Here is a 23,408-nt window from a genome sequence, read left to right as displayed (position 1 = left end):
AAACTGTTTTTTGACATCCTTTGAGATATTTCGTAATTCCCTAAAGCACCGGTTCTTAAATTATGGTATGCATGGCAATCACCGGGAGAATACTGTGTATTTGGGGATGGGGTGGGGTGAGAGGGGGAGTGTTAAAAATGTGGGTTCCTGGGCTAAGAAACCAGGATTTTGGAGACACCCTTTGGAGCCCAATATTTAAATCAGCCTGAGTGACTCTGATGCAGGTGATCTCCGCACAATTTAAAAAACAATGTTGTGATGATCATTGTACAACTATAAATGTAATAAAATTCATTGAGTAATTAAAAAAAAAAAACTAACAAAAACTACCTCTCCCGAGTCTCTAACATTAGTTTTTCTACTACTCTACACCCCTCCCTACTTCTCAGGCATGGGGGTTCCTATTGCCTCTGGCTTCCTCCACTTATCATATAAGCTCTGAGTTCGTCTTCCTAAGAGGCGTACCTCCAGCGCGCCCAGAACAATATGCGGCACAGAAAGGGCCCTCTGGAAATATTCACCGGCCGAATGAATGAGCGAAAACAATGTATTGCTTTGCACAAAAACTTTTGCTTTTAAATACCTAGGCAGGGTTTGAAAGAGGGAGGCAAAGGTCATTCCAAAGAGAGGGTGAGGATGCGAATGGCAAGGCAGCGCCGACAAAAAGGCGGGGAAGCCCCCTCTCCGGTTGTCTAGGAACCCTCTGGAGGTCCTAATTCCCGGGGGTGGGGGGGCGAGAAATGTGACTATTTCCAGATTAGCAACCATCTTGGGCCGCCCGCGTTATTTCTCCGGGGCGTCCACAGAAGAATAACGCAGCCCCTTCCGTGATTCCAACCCCATCCAAGCCTCGGAAGGGCAAAGTGAACAGGCGGAGGCCACAGGGGGCGACGGGGGCCGGAGCCCGAACCCCTCCGGGAAGCCCCGCCAAGGCAGCGCCGACCTCCCCATCATGGCGGCTGCCGGGCGGGGAAGCCTAGCCCGTGCGTCGCGTGCGTGCCTCCTCTCCCTCCCCTCCCCTCCTCGGCGGCGGCGGCGGCGGCGGCGGCGGCTTAGGCGGCAGCGCTCGCCATTGCCGCTGGTGGCAGGAGGCTGCGAGGAGCCGGCGCGGTCGCAGTCTCCACGGCGCAGGCCCACGGTAGCGCAGCCGCTCTGAGGTGAGTGCCCTACCGCGCAATCTCCAGCTATTTCAGCCCCGGCGCAGCCGCAACACGCCGCCCGCCCGCCGGCCGGCCGGCCCGCCCCGCAGCCGGCACCCTGCCGCCCCCGGCTCCAGGCCTGGGCCCCCGCCGGATTCGGCCCGCCTCGGGCGGGGGGCCCCGGCCCGGCCCAGTCAAACCGCCACCCCGAGGATGCGCAGGCCGCACTAGGCCCCAGGCGTCCTGGCGGGCTCGGGAGGGAGGCGCTGCCCTCCCGAGAGCCCCAGGGTTCCGGCCTCCCCCGCCGCCTGAGGCTCTCGGGGCCGCGGCCTCCTGTCCGCCGTGGAACCTGGGGCCCGGGCTCGGCCTTCCCGCGGGTTCGGGAGCGAGAGGCCCGGGAGCGCGCCGGCCTGGGAGCGGGAGGTGGGCGGGCTGCGCGGGACCGGAGCCGCAGCTCCCAGCTCGCCTCTTCTGCCCTTCTCGGGTCTGGTCCGCGGGCGGCGCGGCGGGTTGGGCCGGGGCGCGGGAGTCGCTGTCTCCTGCGGGAGAGGAGGTTGGCTCTTTGGGCGACCTCCGAAGCTTCTCCCTCCGGGGTGGCGTGGGCTCGTTACCCAGGTAGACTGGGGGACGCTGGAATATGGCGCGTTGCCCACCTTCTTGCAAGTTAGGAGGCGGCAGCGGCGGCTGTTCCAGAAGGAGGGCGCAAAATCCTTTTGTACGCAGAAATAAGGAGCGACATTGTGTTTTCTTCTCCAGCTGAGATGCTGCCGGTGGAGGGGCCTCTGTTCTTTTTAGGCTTAGGGTGGTGGTCCCCTGGGTGAGGGACAAGGGGGAGTGGCGCGACCCCGGAAAGGTACCGGACCTTTGCCACTGGAAAGGCAGGGGCTCTAGAAGTCCTTGTGCATGGGTATTATCCCACATCCCCAGTCTTTCAGGGGAACTCAAGGGTTTGCCCTTGCATGTTACCCGCTTAACTGGGCAATGATGTCCACCGCCTCTCTCACCTGTTGTGTCGTTGCTTCTGGTCACAAAGTTTCCACAGTGCATCTGACTGTGCCCATCAAAACTTGAGGTTGTTTAAAAATCTTAATTTTTTTTAGGGCTTCAAATGATATCTGGCCAAGCCATTTGGAGGAGCTGTTGCCTGGTCTCCTTTCTTAAGCATTAGATTAGAATATATTAATTGCTTACTTGAGAGCTGGTGTTGGTCGTGTTTAATTCTTTCAGAGCAAAATTCGCATTTTCCCAAGTGTGTAGAAACAATGTATTGGGAAATTCTTAAGATAAAAGGTGAGCGAGCCTGTCAACTCGGACAGTGCTGCAGGAGAGTGGGCATGCTCATCTTGTACCTTTTGTCCCAGGGAGGGCATCATAGGAGGGGTCACAGCTCACAGTGATCTTTTCCCCATTTTGTCTCCATCCAGCTTTTAAAAAATTCCTTTTCCTTTGGCCTTAAACAGTAAGTTATTGGGTTGTTCCTCACTCCAGGAGGGGGGGTGGGAAGGGAGGCGGCTTAGAAATGCTGGGTTCTTTTTCTTTTTTTTTCTTCCCTTAATTGGGTAGTAGTAGCCTGACTCCCTAAGATTGTATTTGAAAGTTCTTGATGTGTCATCCCATAGGTGGTGAAAATATGGCTAGTTCTGTCTGTGCGTCTGAGTGTAATTTCCTTATTCTATGAGTGCAAAAACAAACATAACAATTACCATATGTAATGTAGAATACTTATTTTTAACTTGGGTCTAAAATTGTGCAGAAATTTTTGCTTAGGAGTCAGTGCTCATATTTTCATTTGAGGGATGGCGGGAAGGGTTTCTTATTCCCAAGCCAGGAGTTTTCATGGAAATAGTTTTCTTGCCAGGTTTTAAGGAAATTAAGTTCTGAATTTAAGGAAGTAACTATAGGAGTAGGATATAATGAGGACCCTTGTCTAGATACAGAGGAAATTAAAAAGAGAAAGGATTTCGGGTTTCCATCCCAATTCATGTATATTCCAACGGAACCCAAAATTGTAGGGTTTTTTGGTTTTATTAAATCACAGTTATATATCTATCTCTGATTTTTTAGGGAGCTAACGACCAACTTCCCATGATTTATTTACATTGCCTGTACATGATAGGTTCAAGCAGTATTCAGGAAGTATTTTATGTGAAATAATAAAAATGGGTGACTTTTAAGGGAAATTCAAGGTCCTTGTGGTCTGGGGTTATTTTTTTTTTTTTTTTTTTTTTTTTTTGTCTTTTGTTGTTGTTGTTGCTATTTCTTGGGCCGCTCCTGCGGCATATGGAGGTTCCCAGGCTAGGGGTCGAATCGGAGCTGTAGCCACCGGCCTACACCAGAGCCACAGCAACGCAGGATCCGAGCCGTGTCTGCAACCTACACCACAGCTCACGGCAACGCCGGATCGTTAACCCACTGAGCAAGGGCAGGGACCGAACCCGCAACCTCATGGTTCCTAGTCGGATTCGTTAACCACTGCGCCACGACGGGAACTCCCTGGGGTTAATTTTTAATACCTCTTATATGTAATAAAGCATTCAGTAAATGTTTGTTAAAGGGTAATAATGATAAACAGTAATTATTGAAATTTAAAAAAAATTTTTTACAAGTATTTGAAAAGACATGCTGATTTTTTGGTTTCTAGAAGGGACTATAAACTGTCAGCTTTTGGAAGGACACCCTACAGTCTCTGAAGAACAGGAAGTTATTGCATAGGTTCAACTTTTGTCATATATCTTTAGGCAAGCCCAGTCCTTTATGCTGCAGTGGGATTGTTCATCTACTGTAGTGCCACTCTGAAAAGTTGGAGGATAAGGGGAGAGGCCTCTGTGGGTTGTTGAGTCTCAGAAGTGTCTAACTCAAGAGTTTTGGTGTACTCTCTGGGTCTGTAATTCAGGAAATTTGATATTTAAATTTAGTTTATGTGTGACTGTGATGCTTATTAATACATATTTTAAAAGATTTGTAAAATCAATCTTACAGATAAGTACCAGTCTTTGATTTTGTAAAAAAAAAAATTCAAAAAATGTTTTGTATTGAAGGACATTTTCTGTTCTTTCATGTTTTCCTTGAGAGCTAAAGCTAGTGTTTTCAGCCTGAACTTACCCAGATAGAATTTTCCATCAATGCTTAGTAAAACAGCAATGAAAAAGAAACCCACTTGTTAAATTTATTTTAGAAACATTTTATTTAGATCAAGTCCAGTTATTATTTTTTTAAGGCTCTGATATATGTTAATTTTTGAGCATTATGTATCATATAGTTCCTTATTAACTAAGGTGTGGATTATCCATTTTTTTGGCTTTTCAAGTTAGTGCGTTTATCCATCAGTATATTTACTAAGGAGAACAGGCTGGAAGAGGAATAGTAAAGGAGGTGAAACAAATCAATTTCAGGTGTTTCCAGAAGATTATAACCACATTGAGCTTTTGGAAACTTTTAATCCTGGAGCAACAAGAATGCTTTGCCTGAAGTTATTTTGATGTAATATGGACAAAACTTAGAAAATGAAAAGGCTTTTGGACTGCTTAAGGAAAATAAGTAGATTATATATGCCTTGGAATGTATGTATTTTTCTTTTCTTTTTTTTGAAATAGATGTATTTTTCTGAAGTACGGTTTATAATTAGGCTAATATGTTTTCAGCCCCACTCGGTGCAATTTAGTTACTGAAGTGTCAAAAAGATTTCATCATGTGATCTTTACTTGTAAAATGTGATCATTTATATAACTGAAAAATCAGAAATACAACTTCATATTATATTTTTTACAAACAAACAAAAAACCCCAAAAAACAAAACTAGGCGGCCTTCAAGGCATGCTTGCCACATTTGTGATCTCTTGAGATCGGTCTGTGATGTATCATCAACAACAGTCACTTAGAAAATAAACTGACCATAAGGAATCTTCTCCAGAATTCCAGGTCTGGTAGCCTGCCTTATGAAACTGCTACCAAGCTATCAGATAATTTCTTGAGTAAGCCATGTCTAGTAAGGGAGAGGGGGGTGTGTGTGTGTGTTGGGGGAGAGTTGGTGGAGAGGGGGAAAGAGTACAAGAAAGAATACAGGTAAAAGAATATAGTTTTATAGATGAGGATGATCACTGGAATTTTGGGGGTGTAGTATTTTTAAAAGAAGCTAAAAGCTAACTTTTATGTGGGTCATCAGTTTGGTATGTACACTTTCTACTGTTTATAGTGTATTTAGTATATAAACATAATATTTAGGTTTGTTCATGTATGCCAATTTCTGTGGTTACAAATGTGAAAAGTTTAGCTGATAATTTGGATGTTTTCTTAACTCTTAATTGGTGCCTGTTAGATAAACTATTCCAGGCTTTTTTCAGAATCATGAAGAATGAACTTTGAGTAAATGTTAGATCATTTAAAAAAAAAAAAAAAAAAGAGCTTGTATTTTGCTGTTGGTAATTGTAAAGTCTATGCTTTTTAGAAGTTGGAGGATCTGTTTTACTGCTGCCACTGAATTGTAATGTGGTTAGACTGGCAGCTAAACCTACAAAGAACAAGAGGAAGTGAGGCAATGCCCCATGAGCTGTTGCTTAAAACTGAGCAGTGGACTAGAAATGGGGAGCTAGGGACTAGGGGATTTAATTCTTGTCTTGTGTTCAAAAGAGGATGAGATACACCCTTCACTGAGAAATAATCTGAAATATGTCCTGACTTTGGAGTTTTGTCATTCATTTACCAGACATTGATTAAAGACATACTATATTCCAGGTGTGTGCTAGGTGCAAGAGTAACAAACCATGGACTTGTCTATAGGAAAGAAAGATAAGGGTGCAACTAACTATAATAGAACTTGTTAAGAACTAAAACAGTGTAACGAAAGAAAAAGTCCTGGTGTGTCCTGGACTATAGAAGGAGGGAGGAAATTCTTCTGGGGAAAGGATGAGTGATAGAATACATGAGGTTAGAAAAGACTTTTCATGTAGTGGGTGTTTAAGTAGGACTTTGAAGGGTGAGTAGCTGTTTTATTGATGGGAAAGAAAAGGCTAGAGGAAGGGCAGTGATAGTCTGATTTGAGAAATAGCAAGTAGATTTCGCTGTACTTGGGCAGTAGTGGGAAATGAAGCTGCTGAGATTGTAGTCTGATTGGGAAGAATGTAGAAGAGTTAAAGATTATAGCTGGTTAATGGATGATGACGATGCCTCTAATAAGGTGGGGAATGTAAAGGGAGAACAGAATTGGAGGAGAAAATTAATAGGGTATGATTGTAGGTGTGGGAATCAAGATATGTCGAATAGTTTAGGTACCTGAAGCTTTGTACTGGAGCTCAAGGGGAAGTGGGGACCTTTTAGTAGATTTATGTTTGTTAATATAACATGTAGAAACTTTGGAAAGAGTATAGTATCAATAGGAAACAACTAAAGACAACCTTGGGTAGGTAGAATCTACCTACCTCTGAGGGTCAAGTGGAAGAAGAAAGGCCCGTGAAGGAAGTTGAAAAAGCATAGCTGAAGAGATAAATGGTATAGGGTTGAAGAAGCTGAGGATAGCGATTAAGGGAATTTTAACAGGGAATTTGGCAACTGGATTTGACAATTAAGAAATGAAATAAAATTTCTGCATGCGTTTGTGTGCACTTATGTATTGTTTTGCCATGAGTCATTCATGATAATTAAACATAATAGATTTCTAGAATATTGTTGAATATAAGGGTAGGGCCAATACAACCCAATTTAATAGATGACCCATGCTTAGAAATAGTCCTGTTACTCTCCTATCAAGGGAATTACAGCATTAAAAATTTTGGGAGGTTACTTAAATTTTAGCAATTAGAGTATTTGTATTTGAGCATATATAGTGTAGTTGAGTTTATAGTCTCTTAAAATGTAAGTTCCTTTTGAAGGATTTTGAGGTTTTGTGATCTTTATATGTTAAGTGCAAGATTTTTTAACTTGGGTTTTGTAGTTCTGGGATTCATAGATATATTTTGGCTGTGTGAACCTGACTGTCTGGAAATTGTTTGAAAAATTTTGTGTGTGCCTGTGTGATTTTTCTGGAGAGAGTGACTGTGACTTTTATGAGATTCTCAGTTTTTGACACAGAAAAGTTAAGAGCCTTTTTGGTAGTGTTAATGAGTAAGTGAGATGTTGGTTGTGTTAATTACCTGAAATCAGTTATCCTGACTGGGATGGGTCAAGCAAGGGAAAGAAATTTTGAGTAGGTGTCTTGGGTAAGGGACTTCGAGAAGATATAAGGTACCTTTAGGGAACAGGAGTAGGACCAACTAGGAGGATGGGAGGAATGCCAAAGCAAAGCTTAACCAGTTTCAGAATTTTGCCAAGTCATCTAGATTCCTTGCTTTTTTATACTCTAGGATTCACACTTGTACTATATATGGTTATCTATTCATGCACTATATACAACAAGCTTTGTGGCAGGATCAAATTATTAGTGTATTAAAGAGGAAGTGAGTTTTCTTTTTTTAAAGTTTTATTGAAGTTTAGTTGGTTTACAAGGTTGTGATAATTTCTGCTGTACAACCAAGTAATTCAGTTATACATGTACACACATTCATTCTCTTTCAGAACTTTGCCTAGAGCTCTCTGTGCCACGAGTCCTGTCGGCCAACCATTCCATTTCCCTCATTGTGCATATGCCAATCCCAAACCCCCAGTTCATCCCTCCCCCCAGAAAGTGAGTTCATAGACTGCACGCAAATTCATTTTTAAGTTGGCAGTTGCTTATATACACTTTGGAAAACTTCTAAAATGCACATGTTTCAAACTAGTGATCTGGGGCAAGACATTTATTCTCTCCTTGCTAAATTTTTCTGACCATGAAATGAAAACACCATTGGCTTATCTTATGGGGTCTGTTTGAAATCTGACAGTTTTGAATGTTTTGAGATTTAAGGTGGTATAATGGTAACAAATTGCTAGTGTTCACATTTCTTAAGCCATTGATAAAATCTGGAATTTTTTTTTTTTTTTTTTTTTTTTTTTATCTTTTGTCTTTTTGTCTTTTGTTGTTGTTGTTGTTGTTGCTATTTCTTGGGCCACTCCCGCGGCATATGGAGGTTCCCAGGCTAGGGGTTGAATCGGAGCTGCAGCCACGGGCCTACGCCAGAGCCACAGCAATGCGGGATCCGAGCCGTGTCTGCAACCTACACCACAGCTCACGGCAACGCCGGATCATTAACCCACTGAGCAAGGGCAGGGACCGAACCCGCAACCTCATGGTTCCTAGTCGGATTCGTTAACCACTGCGCCACGACGGGAACTCCAAATCTGGAAATTTAAGCAAATTATTTAATAATATTTCATATGGAACTTACTTAATTCCCAAAATATTTCATTCTGAAGTTTTAGATAATTAGTCATTTTTACTTTTTTCTTCTAATCTTTGGATCTTTTAAATTAGATTAGGAGAGGAAGTTCTGTTGTGGCATAGCTGGCGCACAGGTCACAGATCCTTGCCCTGGGAACTTCCACATGCCATGGTTGTGGCATGTATGCATGCTTAAATAAATAGAGAAAGGGAATGAAAGAGACAGTTTTGTCAGCTATCCTTGGATCTTGGGCAGTGATCTCCAGCTTTTGTTGTTACCCTTAGTAGTAAAATTTTGAGCACACATTCTTTTTTGGGGGCTGGGGTGGGGGTGCTTGCAGCATGTGGAAGTTCCCAGGCCAGGGACTGAACCCATACCACAGCAGTGACAATACCAGATCCTTAACCCATTGAGCCACCAGGGTACTCCTGAGCACACATTCTGAATCACGTTTATTTAAAATGATGTTCCTGTTATTGTACTGGTACATTTATGTGCTTTATAAAATATGTAGAAGATAGAAATTTTGAAGGGATGAGATAAAATGGGTATTTTTAAGTGTCTTGCTAACTGTATTAATGATGGTTCTGTAATTTATGTTTTATTAGCTTGTTTTTATAAATATATTTGCTCTTAACTCATGATTTTTTTCCCCTGTAATTAATGCCAGTTGGTAGTGTTTTATAGGATACCCTGTAAAGGTATTGGTAAATAAAAGAATTATAAGAATAAACATTGGGTAATCTTAGAATATTGTGTTTTGTAACTTGCAATTTGGCTTGTGTTTGTGGATTATCTTTACATTCATTAAGTCTAAAAAGAAGATACCCAGGTAGAAGTGGAGTATTTTCTTTGTTCATCGTTTTTTGGTCTTTTGTCTTTCATTAAACAATTGTGAAATAAAAATTTTAGGAGTAGATCTTTCATATAAAAATAATCACATTAAAGAACCAACCAGGGTTTGCTACATAAGGACACTATCATAGAATTAGTTTGCTGACCCAAAACTGGCCTTAGGAACTGAGTCTAGAGAAGAAATAATTCTGATATCACCAGTTAAGTGAGTGTTAATTTTTTTGTCTTTCTTCTTTACTCTTTGTATTTTTAAAAGTTTTTCTACATTGAAAATGTATTATTTTTGTTGTGAAAATTTTTAGAAAGAAAACAAAAAACCCCCAAATCAATGGTTATCTTTGGTTTATAAGCATAGGTGATTTTCGTTTTCTTGATGGCTTTTCCTGGAGTTCCTGTTGTAGCTGAGCGGGCTAAGAATCCACCTAGTGTCTCTGAGGATGCAGGTTTGATCCCTAGCCTCACTCAGTGGGTTAAAGAATCCAGTGCTGCCATACGCTGCAGTGTAGGTCACAGATGTGGCTCGGATCTGGCATTGCAGTGGCTATGGCATAGGCCAGCAGTTGCAGGTCCAATTCAACCCCTAGCCTGGGAATCTTTGTGTGCTGCAGGTGTGGCCCTGAAGAGACCAAAAAAAAAAAAAACAAAAAAAAAAACCCCACTGTGTGTGTATATATATATATATTTTTTTTGAACGAAAACGCATTGATTTCTGTAATCAGAAAAATAGACATAAATGTGAATATTAGATTTATAGCCCTATGGAGTCACTATCATATATTGGACATGTAACTTATCCTCACTGGGCCTTTTTCTTCATTTGAAAAATGAAGAGGACAAAATTGGTAAAGTTTCTTCTAAATAAAAACGACTTCTGAAATTCTGGGTCTCTGTTAGAACATGTTAAACAAATATATTTTATTAAGGTAAAAAGGCATGTATATGTGTTCATTATAGAAAAGCAAAGAGAAGAGAATTAAAAATAATTGTAAATCTACCATAATAGATAACTTCACAATATTTTAATTATATAGTTTTAGATACTTTCCTAAGTATATGTGTAGGTACTGGCGTGTGCATACACACTGCATATATGTGTACTGTATGTGATAATGTAGAGTAATACTCTGCATGCTGTCTTGAACCAGAAATATCTAAAAATGTTTGATTTGTCTTTCTGCTCTGAAGCATTCCTAATGAGGCAGTTATAAATAAATTTTTTTTTTTTTTTTTTTTTTTTTTTTTTTTTGCGTTTTAGGGCCACACCCACAGCATATGGAAGTTCCCAGGCTAGGGGTCGAATTAGAGCTGTAGCTGCTGGCCTACAGCACAGCTCATGGCAACGCCAGATCCTTAACCCACTGAGCAAGGCCAGGGATCGAACCTGCATCCTCTTGGATGCTAGTCAGGTTCGTTTCCACTGAGCCACAACAGGAACTCCAATAAATCCATTTTAATGAAATATAAAAGGTATTTAAAGTTTCTGTCTAAATACAAATTTGTCTGGGGAAGGCTTACTGTCTGCTTCATGTGCTGTGTGGTTTTGCTGAGTTAAGGGTAACTTGGAGTAAGGGCGGAAGGGCTTGCCTGTGAAAGCTTACTTAGTGAAGAGTGAAAGCTAAATCCTGGGTTAACCTTAATTTCATTCACATATTAACTTGTTTTTTCTCCACTCTGCCCTAACGCTTCCTAAGTCAAGATTTTTATTTGTAGGTGGTTTCTGAAGTGAAGGAGCTTGTCTCAATATGTTATTGATTTTTTTATTTTACCCTGGAATCTTCTGAATTGTTACATTCCCATTGACAGCAAAGTGATATTAGAAGTAGCAGTCATATAATACAAAAGTGTTAAAAGTACTTTTCCCCCTTTGGCTTCCCTGAGGCATATGGAGTTCCTGGGCCAGGGGTCAGCCGCAGTTGTGAACTACACCACAGCTGCAGCAACACTAGATTTTAAACCCTCTGTGCTGGGCTAGGAATCAAACCCTCGTCTTAGTGCTCCAGAAATGCTTTCAATCTTACTGTGCCATGGGGGGAACTCATGCCTTTTTTTTTTTTTTTTTAAAGCATATATTTCTGTGGGAAGTTCAAAAGATTTTATGTACATAAAATGTAAATATGTTTATAAATACAAATGCTGTGTAGTCTGATTCATGCTCTGTTTCAAGTATGTCATATGTATAATTCTAGTTTTATGTAAAGAATACTAGATCTTTCTCAAAATTAGCAAAGATTTTGTGCAGTGGATTCTCTTTCGAGTTAGTAATGTAAGGCAATTTTCCTACCTACTCATTAGTTCTGTCTTTAATCTTTCTGATAGCTGATTTGTTTTTTGTTTTTTTTTTTTAATATACAAAATGGAAAGCAAATCTTGAGTAAATTCCTTAGTTATCACAATTAACATCTAAACTAGTCTAGTCATTTTTCCTCTAAGTAGAATATCAAGCCTATGGAGGTTTGTGTTGGAAGAAAAGAAGTCTGATTTGTGTATACTCTTCCCTTCTACTTTGAAAATTAGGATCTTTTGCAGGAGCAAAACTTTATTATTTATGTTTGACAATAAGATGTTTTCAAGTCAGGAGTTCCCATTATAGCTCAGCGGGTTAAGAATCTGACTAGTATCCATGAGGATGAGGGTTCCATCCCTGGCCTCACTCAGTGGGTTAAGGATTCCAAGTTGCTGCAAGTTGTGGTAGGTTACAGATATGGTTTGGATTTGGTGTTGCTATGACAGTGGTGTAGGCTGGCAGCTACAGATCCAAATTGACCCCAGCCTGAAACTTCCATATGCCGCAAGTGTGGCCCTAAAAAGAAAAGAAAAAAAGATGCTTCAGTCAGGAGTTCCCCGGTGGCTCAGTAAGTTAAGTATCCAGCATTGTCACCGCTGTGGAGCGGATTCATTTCCTGGTCCTTCTGCATGCCGTGGGTGCAGCAAAAAAATAAAAGAACTGAAGTCTGTATCTTTCAGACATAGGGGGAGGTAGACGTTCTGGGGAATAAAAGGTACAAACTTTTTGCCTCAAACTTTTTTTTCCAGTTTTTGTGTCTGAAGGTTGTGAAAATAGTAGCTAATTCTAACTTGAGAATCCACCATGATGGATACTTCTCATTCTAAAGAAATCATTTTATAACTAAATGATATACAGCTAATGTCCTTTAAATAGGTAATCTTTGATTAGTATTAATAACCAAAGTAAGGTAGTGATTTTATTTAGCGTGATTTTGAAATTATCTTTATTAATTTATTTTTTGCTTTTTTTAAGGCCGCTCCTGTGGCATATAGAAGTTTCCAGGCTAGGAGTCAAATCAGAGCTACAAACCATGAATCCTTAACCCGATGAGCAGGGCCAGGGATCAAACCCACATCCTCATGGATACTAGTCGGGTTCATTATTGCTGAGCCACAGTGGGAACTCCTGAGATTATCTTTTTTAAGAATAATGACTTTATAATAAGAACTGTTTTACCTTAAAGATAAAAGAATATACAGCTGTTTCATGTAAATATGCATACTCAGATTTGGCCTACCAACAGAGGTTAAGAACTTTATATCCAGTAGCCTGACTGATATTTCTTGGATGCCTCAGATGTATTTCATCCCCAAATGAGATTTCCTTTTCAAACTTGACCCTTTTGCATGCTTTACCTCAGTGAAGGGTAAAAAAACCACTGTTTCACCAATTTTCTCAGATCAGAAACCTTGGTTTTTCCATATCATCACATTTTGTCTAGCTTTCTGTTTATTTTCATTTTATTTTTTATGGCCACACCTGCGGCATATGGAAGTACCCAGGTTAGGTGTCCAATTGGAGCTACAGCTGCTGGCCCTTGCCACATTCACAGCAACACTGGGTGCAAGCCCTATCTGCCACCTACACTGCATCCTGTGGCAATGCCAGATCCTTAACCTACTGAGTGAGACCAGGGATCAAACCTGCATCCTCAGAGTTCCTGTCATGGCGCAGCGGAAATGAATCTGAACGTGAGGTTGCGGGTTCGATCCCTGGCCTCACTCAGTGGGTTAAGGATCTGGCTTTGCCGTGAGCTGTGGTGTAGGTCACAGACTCGGTTTCGATCTCACATTGCCGTAGCTCTGACTCAACCCCTAGTCTGGTAACCTCCATATGCCATGGGTATGGCCCTAAAAAGCAACACAAACCAAAACCCCTGCATCCTTACGGAGACTGTCGGTTTCTTAACCCACTGAGTCACGACAGGAACTCACTGTTTAATCTAAATAAGCTCAAATTGTCCTCTTCATTTCCATTATTACCATTTTTTTTTTTTTTTTTTTGAGTTGCTGTTGTTTCCTGTTCTGTTGCAGTAACCTATAACTGGTCCACCTGTATCCACTGTGACTGAGCACCGGTCCATTCTCCTCATTGCAGGCAGGATTAGTTGATCTTTTCTAAATACGCAATTTGATCATGTCTGCCCATTCAGAATGAAGGCAAAACTTAATGTGGCTACACTTACTTTTTGGACTCTTTCGTATCAAACATGCTTCCCTAACCATTATTAGACCTTTGTTATTGCTGGTCCTTCTGCCTGGAAAGCTTTTTCCTCTCTATCTGGTAAAATCTTATACATTTTATTGAAATCTCTACCCAAGCATCATTTCCTCAGGGAAGTTTTACCAGATCTTCCCACCTACGTTTTCTTTCTCTTTTTTCTTTTTTTGGCTGCACCCATGGCATATGGGAGTTTCCGAGCCACGGACTGAATCTGAGACACAGCTATACCCTGTGCCACAATTGTGGCAATGCCAGATCCTTAACCCATTGCATAGGGCCGGGGATCAACCTGAGCCACAGCACTCTGATCCTTAACCTACTGTGCTACAGTGGGAACTCCAGGTGTACCTTGTTTTTGTACTTTTCTGTCACCATGTATGTCTATACACATCTCTCTCTTTTTTTAATCTTTTTTGGGCCACACTCGTGGCATATGGAAGTTCCCAGGCTAGGAGTCGAATCAGAGCCACAGCCATAGCAACATGGGATCTGAGCCACATCTATGACCTACACCACGGCTCACAGCAACGCTGGATGCTTAACCCAGTGAGTGGGGTCAGGGATGCAGCCTACATCCTCATGGATACTAGTTGGGTTTGTTAACCACTGAGCCACGGTGGGAACTCCTGTCCATGTCATTTTACATTAGTTGGTATGTTACTTGATGTATGTCTCTCTCTCCCACCAGATTATAAGCTTTATGAAAGTAGACATTAGTGTCCATCACCAAGCACAGTACCTGACACATAGCTGGTAGTATTTATTTGAATAAATGATTGTAGAAACCTTGTAAAATTCACTTGTAATACTTTACCTTATTACTAGGCTTTTGTGGTATCGTCTAATACTTTATAATTTTTAGAAACTTGGGATAGAGATTCTGAGTCAGCTTAGCTCTCCAAAGTTACATGGTCTCAGTCTCTTCTTGAACACATCCAGTGATAGGAGATCATTTTGGTTGATACTACCTACTAAAAGTCTGTTTAGTCTTTAGTACTTTAGATGGTTAGAAAGTTTAATTTCAACTGAAATTTCTCTGTAATTTTTACTTGTCTCTCTTCTGCTCTCTAGGACTTCTAAAAATACATAGAGTTCTTTTCTTTTCCTTTTCTTTGTCTTTTTAGGGCCGTACCTATGCGGCATATGGAGGTTCCCAGGCTAGGGGTCTGATCGGAGATAAAGCTGCTGGCCTACACCACAGCCACAGCAATTCAGGATCTGAGCCGCGTCCTCGACCTACACCACAGCTCACGGCAACACCGGATCCTTAACCCACTGAGCGAGGCCAGGGATCGAACCTGCAGCCTCATGATTCCTAGTCGGATTCGTTTCTACTGTGCCATGACAGGAACTCCCTAGAGTTCTTTTCTTTTTTTCTTTTTTTTCTTTCTTTTTTTTGCCTTTTCTAGGGCCGCTCCCACAGCATATGAAGGTTCCCAGGCTAGGGGTCTAATTGGAGCTGTGGCCACTGGCCTATGCCAGAGCCACAGCAATGTGGTATCTGAGCCCCGTCTGCAGCCTACAGCACAGCTCATGGCAACGCCAGATCCTTAACCCACTGAGCAAGGCCAGGGATCGAACCTGCAACCTCATGGTTCCTATTCCGATTCGTTAACCACTGAGCCACTACGGGAACTCCTAGAGTTCTTTTCTTTTAAAAAATAAAAAGATAAAGTCCTTTGAATTGTCTCTATTTTAGTTTAAGTATCCTTAGTTCCTTAAACCTTCTTGGAAAGGTAATGAGGTTTGCTGGAAAGATAATTAGTGTCCTAGGGCTACTATAACAAATTACCATAAACTTGGTGCCTTAAAACAACCGAAATTTATTCTCTCATAATTCTGAGGTCAAAAGTCAGGAATCAGGCTTTGTGGGATTACAGTCCCTCTGGAAACACTAAGGAAGAATCTGTTCTTTGCTTCTTCCAGCTGTGACTCCATGGGAACATTGTCTCCTACTCTTCTGTCTGGAATCTGTGTTGGCCTTACTCTTATAAGGATACTTGGCTTTAGTACCAAACTAGGTAATCCAGGATGACATCCTCTTGTCAAAATCCTTAACTTAGTTACATCTGAAAGAACCTATTTTTCCAAATAAGATAACTTTCATAGTTTCCAGGAGTTGGAATGTGGACATATTTTTGGGGGCCAGCATACAACCCCACTGCAGGGGCTCTGGGTTTAAATCTTGATAGTGCTACCTACTAACTTTTTGCATCCTTGAGCATTTTCCTTAAACTTTCTGAGTTTGAATCCCCTTAATTTTAAGACAAAGATAATACTACTTAATCATTGATATGAGAAGATTTAAGGAAAATTCGGGTGAAGTATTTGATACATGGTAGCTAACTCATTACATGTTGCCTTCCACATAACCAAACTCCTCTGACTCTAATGTACTTTGTCAGGGCCCCTATATAGCATGTGTGGCCTAGAAGCCAGCATAAGCAGAACTGGGCTGGTAAGCACAAACTGCAGTAGCTTCAACTCGTTCCGCTTTCTGGGTAGTGTATAGCCACTGATTAATGTAGCATAAATTTTTTTTTTTTTTTTTTTGGATTTTTAGAACCGCACCTGCGGCATATAGAGATTCCCAGGCTAGGGGTCTTATCGGAGCTGCAGCTGCTGGCCTAAGCCACAGCCACAGGAACACCAGATCTGAGCTGCATCTGCTACCTACACCACAGATCACGGCAACGCCAGATCCTTTACCCACTGAGCAAGGCCAGGGATTTAACCTGCAACCTCATGGTTCCTAATCGGATTTGTTTACACTGCGCCATAATGGAAATATGGTGCTGAGGATCAGGATACAAAACGACATTCAAAAACACACACAAAAAACACACTTTTTAGAGGACCTTATGCACATAAGCAATCATTTGTGGTTTTTTAAAGGGACATACACACATATTTTTGCTTAGCCTATCTTTAAGGATACATAAAAGTATTTTTTTTTCTCTATTTTTGATAGGCAAGGAACCAAATTCTGTAGCTTTCCATTACTGATTTGATTATGTGGGGTGCATTTCCAAGAGAATTGTATATTTTATAGTCCTTCATGAAAAAATTCTCTTTATAGGTTAATTTTATACCAGCAAAGTAAATAAGACCAGTTTTAGTTCAGGCCACTTATTTAGAAAATGAGTAAAGAAAAACTCATCAGTTCACATTGGTTTAACACATTATCTTGGTATTGCTTGAGGCCTTTTCATGCTTGCTAAATGAATTACTCATTTTGATTGTATTGACAGCAGTGCTAAATAAATTATTTCAAGAACTAGGTAGTATAAGTTTCCTTTAAATAAAGCTAGAATATTCAAGAATAGAAGGGTAGGCATAATATTCTACCTTGGGTTATTATTTGTAGAGTTTTTTCTTTTTTCTTTTTTTCTTCTTTCTTTTGTTACAGTGTAAGCCAGTGGTTCTTAATCTTTGGTCCTAAGGACCCTTTTCTTTTATACTCTTAACAGTTATCAACTTGAGCTTTTGTTTATGTGGGTTATGACTTTTGATACTTACTGTATTAGAAATTAAAACAATTTTTAAAAAATGTTTATTAATTTTAAAATAATAATCTACCCACTACATGTTAAACTAAGTAAAATATTTTAGTAAAAAGTAGCTGTATTTTCCAAAACAAAGAACAATTGAGTGAGAAGAGTGATTCAACAGTTTTTGCAAATCTCTTTAATGTCTGGCTCAACTGGATACTCCTATCTGCTTTTGCACTCAGTCTCCTGCAATATGTTGCTTTGGGTAAGGTAAAAGAAGATGTGGCCTCGCATCAAATATATAGTTGGAAAAGGGAAGAGTATTTTAAGAACCTTGTTAGATTATTGTGGATATTCTTTGATATTACACTAAAATTTAGCAGTGTTAATTTCTTAAAGGTGAATTGCAGTGTGGAGTCTGAAACCATATCTGTGCTTTGTTATGTTGAAATATATTGGTTTATCATGAGCTTTGAATGGCTCTTTTAACCTGTGCATGATTTTATAACCCATTTATCGGTCATTTAGAAAATATTAGTTTACTGAGTTAGCACATTCTCCAAATGTTGACACAAAAATCATATTCATTAACACTACCACTGGCCTCATCAGAAAAGACTTTTAAGTAGTGGAAAGCTGTCAAGCTCATGTGGCAGTTGCAAGTTTTCCAAATTCTAATTATCACCTGAAATACCAAATTTTATTGTCAACCAAATGCTCTCATTTGTTTTCCTTGAAGTGGTAGGCTCACTTTGTAATTTTTTTTTTTTTTTTTTTTTTTGGTCTTTTTAGGGCTGCACAGTGGCATATGGAGGTTCCCAAGCTGGGGATCGAATTGGAGCTGTAGCTGCTGGCTTGAACCACAGCAATGTGGGATCTGAGCCATGAGCTGCTGGCTGCGACCTACACAGCAACGCTGGATCCTTAACCCACTGAGCAAGGCCAGGGATTCAAACCTGCGTCCTCATGGATGCTAGTCAGATTTGCTTCCAGTGAGCTACGACGGGAACTCCTCACTTTATAATTTTTGAGAACACATCTGTCAGTTACCCAGGTCTGAATAACCATATAGTTTGTCAGCCACTTGTTCAAGTAAAAATGGATTCCTTGAGAAAAAGTGGATAATTCAGTTTGCAGCTCAAAGTATGGTTTATGTGCTTTTCAAAACAGTTGCCACACTTCCAAATGTAGAAATGCCCTATACATACTTTCCAGTGGGTTATGCAGAGTAATAAAAAGACAATTTAAGGCAAAGATTTAATAAAATTAATAATTTTTACGCTTGCATTAACACATTCTTAAGTAAAATTGACTTTTTTTTTTTTTTTACTGTGAGTACATGAAGGTGAAGAATATAATGACTACTAGTACATTTTGGTGCCACTGCTTTATGTTTTGTTTTGTTTTAATGGCCATGTCCATGGCATATAGAAGTTCCCCGGTCCAGGAATTGAATCCAGGTCACAGCTGTAACCTACCAGATCCTTTACCCACTGTGCTTCACAGCAGCCCAAGCCACTGCAGTTGGATTCTCAACCCATTGCACCACAATGGGAACTCTGGTGTCATTGCTTTAAATTGTGCATCATGCCAGTAGTCTTACCCTACCATTTCTTTTGTATCATAAGTACAAATATAAGCACAGTGAGAAAAGGCAAAGAATGTCTTAGTTATTACGGAAGTAGTTTTGACCTCATTGATCTCTTGGAGAAGTCACAGGAATACCTAGGGTAAGTTCACTTGAGAACTGCTGCTATAAGCTATTTGAGGATTAAACTAATCACCTACAGGTCTCCCTTCAGTTTCTGGTCCTGGATTTTACACAGAAAAGTGCTCAAAAGGTACTTGTTTAACGAATGTGATACGATGACATTTAAACAGGATAGAACTCAGTGAATAAAATTGTGTAACTGCCTCCATCCATTATTGTGCATCATCCAGGCATTCTTGATCAGGCAGCTTTTCCACAGACATTGGTGAGAATAGGTGAACAAATGGAATATGGATGATAATGTACTTGGTAAATGCAAATGATGAAATAAAGAATTAAATATAAGTGATGTTGAAATTAGAATTAACTGACTTTAGGAGTACACAGGAAAAGCATACAGATATACAGGTTCCTACAGAGCCAACAATTTCAGCCTTGTTAAGTTTCCATTAATGAGTCCTCTACTTTTGGGTCCTTAACTTTGTAGTGGTTTAAGAGGATTTGAAGTAAGTTGAGTCTCATCTGAAAAGCAAACATCTCATTTACATTTCAATAGGTCACAGCCTATGCTTGATCTAGTAAAGTTTTTTTCAAAAAGGGTTATAGAAGATGAATGTTAAATCACTTTTTATGAAGAATAGTGAATAAAAGTATTGGGTTTATATAAACTGCAGACCAAAGTAGATAGTTTTATCTTTTTTCTCCTTTTTTAATTGAAGTATAGTTAATTTACAGTGTGTGTTAGGTTTTTTTTTTTTTTTTTTTTTTTTTTTGTCTTGTCTTTTTAGGGCCATACCCGTGGCATGTGGAGGTTCCCAGGCTAGGTAGGGGTTTAATCGGAGCTGTTGCTGCCAGCCTACACCAGAGCCACAGCAACGCCAGATCTGAGCCACATCTGTGACCTACATCACCGCTCACGGCAATGTCGGATCCTTTACCCACTGAGCAAGGCCAGGGATCAAACCCGCAACCTCGTTCCTAGTTGGATTCGTTTCCGCTGCGCCACGACAGGAACTCCCAGTGTGGAAGCCTAATCCGTTAGTTTCAAGTGTACACCACATTGATTCAGAAGCACATGTGTAGACACATATGTGTTTTTTCTTTTTCAGGTTCTTTTCCATTATAGGTTATTACAAAATATTGAGTATAGTTCCCTGTGCTATAAAGTAGATGCTTGTTGTTTATATTTTTGAAATATGTAGTAGTGTGTGATGTTAATCCTGAACTCCTAATTTATCTCCCCCTTCTCCCCCCCAAGGTAGTAGTAATTGAGTAATTTTCCTTTTTAAGGAAACCTTTCGTATGAATACCCTAGCATGTATTTTTGGGGGAAGGAATTGGACTGTAAGATGGTGTGATATATACCCTCTTCTTTTAGTGTGGAAGCCTAATCCGTCTTGCTATGTTTTGATAACCTCAGAGTTTGTTAAATAGTACTTCTCCTTTTGTTTTCAAATGATTTATTACAATCTATTTCTAGTTTACATCTAGGATGTAGGAATGGGCAATAAAGTTGGGGCAGAAATGGAAAGGAACGGTATTAGTTTTAAACCATCCCAGGTCTTTCTCCACCCCTCACTCCTAATCCCTATTTTTAAAAAACTTATTCCTGTTATTTCAAGTAAAGATTGTAAGAGATAATCAGGTATTTCTAACAATGAAAACTATGCTTTTTTGATTCATGTTAAAAGTTACTGAGTCTACTTTAAGAAGTTTCTTCAAACAGCTTATGAATTTACCTTATGTCCTTAAAAATCATTAATTCACATTGGCAATGGATACTACCAAAAAGTTGGATAGGATAGACATTACCTAAACTTTGGTGCTTATCAGACCTGTGTAACAACATGAGAGGGTTCAGCTAGTATAGGGTTGTGTTACTCCATTTGCGATTCTTGTCATGGATGCCATGTCCTGGTTAGAAACCATTTTATTTATTTTATTTTATTATTATTATTTTTATTTTTTGGTCTTTTTTTGCCATTTCTTGGGTCGCTCCCTCGGCACATGGAGGTTCCCAAGCCAGGGGTCCAATCGGAGCTGTAGCTGCCGGCCTACGCCAGAGCCACAGCTACGCGGGATCCAAGCCGAGTCTGCGACCTACACCACAGCTCACGGCAACACCGTATCTGTTAACCCACTAAAGCGAGGGCAGGGATCGAACCCGCAACCTCATGGTTCCTAGTTGGATTCGTTAACCACTGCGCCCCAATGGGAACTCCTAGAAACCATTTTAAATCATCAACTGGAAAATATAAGTCTGAAATTAATCTTATTTTTATTATGACATCCTTAAAAGACTAAATACTGTTTTAAAACTGACCAGTAAAAAAATCTGCTTTAAAACAGAGTTGTAAGTAGAAATGTAGAGTAAGGCGAAATTAAAAATAATTTATATATTACAATTCCTGAACAGATTTAATTTTGAGTTCTGTGTGTAAGGCACAGATTGGAATGGTTGCTGCAGATACTTTATGGGATACAGGTTTCAGATTGTTATTTGCTTGTAAATACACACATGAAAACTCACTTTGAGAATAACTGAGTTTTCCAAAGAATTTTCTCATTTATAAGGAGATACGTTTGTATCTATTATTCCTCTACTTATCCCAGTTAAGTAGTTTGAGGAGATTGGAGTTAAGTACTACTACTTTGGTATGACTCCAGTGGCTGTTGCCTTTAAGAATTTTTTAGGGATTCCTGTTGAGGCTCAGTGGAAGTCAGTCTGACTGGTATCCATGAGAGTGCTGGTTTGATCCCAGGCCCCGCTCAGTGGGTTAAGATCTGGTGTTGCTTCGAGCTGTGGTCTAGACTGTAGATGTGGCTCAGATCTGGCATTGCTTTGGCTGTGGTGTAGGCCAGCAGCTGTAGCTCCGACCCCTAGCCAGGGAACTTCTGTATGCCACACCTGTGGCCCTGGGGAAAAAAAAATTTTTTTTAATAATTCAGGCGTAAATAAGGATATAGAACAATATAATGACCATATAATACCATCTGTCTGCTACCCAACTTAAGAAATAAAATATCACAGATGGAGTTCCTGCTGTGGGACACTGAGTTAAGAATCTGACTGCAGTGGCTTAGGTTACTGTGCGTGCAGATTTGATCCCTGGAACAGGATAGTGGGTTAAAGAATACGGTGTTGCTGCAGCTGCGTTGTTGGTTGCAACTGTGACTCAGATTCAGTCCCTGGCCTGAGAACTTCCATATACTACTGGTGCAGCCATAAAATGAAAAAAAAAAAAACCACAGATAATACTAAAGCCTCCTGGGCATTCCTTCCTCATCTTGTCCCTTCCCAACTGTGACCATTATTCTGAATTCTGAATTTGATGTTTAATATTTCCCTGCATTTAGCAACCTTCCCTTTATGTGTTATATTCATGGGAAAGATACAATGACCCATGTGGTTATAGTTTACTCATTTTATGTGCTGTATAATATTTGATTTAATGGAGTGTGAAGGTAATGTATAATCTTTGTAGAGAATTTTGAAAATAAAAAATGAAGATAAATTTGTAGCCTTACCATCCAAAGATACCAGAGTTAATTTTTTCCCTTTTATTCCCCCCTTTGCACTTAAATTTATGTGTTTTGGGGTACTATTTAATATGAATGGGATATAGTTATGAATTACATAAAATTGCCAGATGTATAAGGGCTATAATCTCATTTTCATTGATTCTTAGTTGGCAAATGAAAAAAAAAAAAAAAAAGCTTTCCAAATCAGGTATTCTACATATATCTGGAAAATTTACTATCTGTTGATTGGCAGATATCGATGGCATATTTCTTAGTATGGAAACACCATATAAGTGGTATCTGGGAAGAGCTAGGTGGTATTATTTAACATGTTCTTAAAATTATCTGAGAGTAAACAAAATTATCAGATGCGATGCTTATCTCTTTAATATTAAGTAGTTTTTTGATTTTAACTATGAAAATGTGAAATGTTTAGGTATGCATCTAATATATACAAGATCTCTATGAAGAAACTACAAACCTGATGAAAGAAATCAAAGAGAACTGAAAGAGGTATTTCATATTCATGGATAGAAAGACTCAATATTGTCAAGATGTCAGTTCTTCCCAATTTCATCTACAGATTCAATGCAATCCCAATCAAGATCCCAGCAAGTTATTTTATGGATATTGACAAACTGATTCTCAAGTTTGTAAGGAGAGGCAAAAGAGCCAGAGTAGCTAATACAATATTGAAGGAGAAAAATAAAGTTAGAAGACTGACACTACTTGACTTCAAGATTCACTACAAAGCTACAGTAATCTGGGCAGTGTGGTATTCATGAAAGACTAGACAAACAGATCAGTGAAACACAATAGAGAGCCTAGAAATAGATACCCGTAAATATAGTCAACTGATCTTTGACAATGGAGCAAAGATAATCTCTTTCG

General features: G+C 39.9%; 1 protein-coding gene across 7 annotated transcripts in view; it reads left to right on the top strand.

Annotated features, from left to right (window-relative positions):
• NRF1 (nuclear respiratory factor 1) overlaps positions 1,022-23,408 on the top strand; it is a 134,271-nt gene continuing 111,884 nt past the window's right edge. For 2 of the 7 annotated variants that reach the window (XM_021078993.1, XM_021079000.1), the window contains exon 1: positions 1,022-1,157. The gene's annotated coding sequence lies outside the window, so the exon portion shown is untranslated. Of the gene's footprint in view, positions 1,158-2,563; positions 2,599-16,435; positions 23,031-23,408 lie in introns of those variants that run through there. The other 5 variants (XM_021078996.1, XM_021078994.1, XM_021078999.1 and 2 more) reach the window with 5 other exon arrangements.

The sequence above is a fragment of the Sus scrofa genome, chromosome 18 (genome assembly GCF_000003025.6).
Source record: "Sus scrofa isolate TJ Tabasco breed Duroc chromosome 18, Sscrofa11.1, whole genome shotgun sequence".
NCBI lineage: Eukaryota > Metazoa > Chordata > Mammalia > Artiodactyla > Suidae > Sus > Sus scrofa.
The sequence above is the reverse complement of the archived record's forward strand: the minus strand, read 5'-3'. Positions and strand labels throughout refer to the sequence as shown.